Source organism: Anguilla anguilla, chromosome 9, assembly GCF_013347855.1.
Source record: "Anguilla anguilla isolate fAngAng1 chromosome 9, fAngAng1.pri, whole genome shotgun sequence".
Taxonomy (NCBI): domain Eukaryota; kingdom Metazoa; phylum Chordata; class Actinopteri; order Anguilliformes; family Anguillidae; genus Anguilla; species Anguilla anguilla.
The window spans coordinates 50288832-50290374 of NC_049209.1; the positions used below are offsets into that span (position 1 = coordinate 50288832).

The window sequence follows — 1543 nt, forward strand, 5'->3', positions numbered from 1 at the left end:
AAATGTCCCCTACAGCGGACGAAAACGAAGTGAATTGCCAGAGTCTTAGCAGGATATGAAAGTAGCTAGACGAACATTTCTAGACCAAGACGAAGCAGTCACAGCCAAAGGTTGAGTCGCTCGCAGAAGCATTTGAACGTTGGATCGTGTGTCAAACTGCAACTTGCTGTTTACATGGTAAGTGGGCCATGGAATCACGGGGTTTGGGATGGAGTTGTAATTCGGTCATCTTGGGAACCGACCGAAATTACACCCAGAAGCCACGGTGAAGAGACGTGGCCTCACCTGGTGTGAAAGTGGAGGGGTGGGGGTCGGGCATTAAGGTTTGGGAAGTTAGGGCGATGTGGATGAGTCCACTCATCGAAAAAAGATGCGTGACTGCTTGGCCTTGGGAGATTTGGCCGACCACATCCTTCCTGACGGCTCACCCTGGCTGTGGCTAATTCTCCAGTCACCGGACCCCCCCCCCCCACACCAAAACTGACGCCTCAGCGTTTTTTTAAGGGGAACATGTCGACCCTCTCCACAGCCGGAGCTGGAGTGACTCACTGGACCGTCCGGAGCACCAGCGTCCTCCTCTCACGCGATTCCCGAAAGTGACTCATCTACCAGTCCATCCGTAAAGACCCCCTTTCCTAGTTTTCCCAAAACCACTGAAATACCAAGAAGGTAAACATTATTTCAGGTAGAGGTAGAAGGAAGAACTCTGGCACTGATTTATTATCTGTTACATAGTTTTGCATCATTGCATGATGATCTTTTTGCCCCAAAACGAGTCGCTGATAGTTATATAAGAGAAGACTGCTAAATTCACAGCAGCGATGTTATTTTTTTCCTCACACTACTGATTTTAAAAATGTACCCTAACCCCCTGAGAGAGAGAGAGAAAGTGAGAAAGAGAGAGGGAGAGAGAGAGAAGGAGAGAGAGAGAGGGAGGGAGGGAGGGAGATAATAGGGGAAGGAGAGGGAGAAGAGCAGCAGAAAAATAGAGTAAATTCCTTAACGCATAACTGCGTAGGAACTGCCGTCCTGTAGGTGTGTTAAACTCTTAGGGCTTCCCTCGGTTCGTTAGAGTGCGTATTACATTTCATTTCTGCACTCACAATAAAACGCCAAGGCCGTAAAAACAATAAAAGAACGTTTTTTTTTTTTTTATTTTTTTTTTTTTAAACGTAACAGTGGGGTGAAATTTTTTTTTTAAAAGCAGTGAGCTGGGGGGGTCATAAATCACCATGAAACTCCCGAGCAGGCCGCCCTCGGGCAGACCCGACGGCACGCCCCGCGCTAATGGGTTTAACACCTGCGTGAAAAACGTCAGTTAAAGACGTTAAAGAGCGACACGCAGAGCCGAATTAAAACGCCGCCGTTCGCACAGAGGTGTGATTTAGGGGTGTGATTTAGGGGTCCCCGATCTTCTCCGAAGGGGTCCACTGATGATGCGAGTGTCTGCATACTCCATGTGGTAGCGTGGCCGAGCGGTCTAAGGCGCTGGATTAAGGCTCCAGTCTCTTCGGAGGCGTGGGTTCGAATCCCACCGCTGCCA

General features: G+C 49.0%; 1 non-coding gene across 1 annotated transcript; it reads left to right on the top strand.

The window, feature by feature from the left end:
* Nucleotides 1-1461: 1461 nt before the first annotated feature.
* Nucleotides 1462-1543, top strand: trnal-aag. Its single transcript has one exon. It is a non-coding gene; the product is annotated as a tRNA-Leu (tRNA).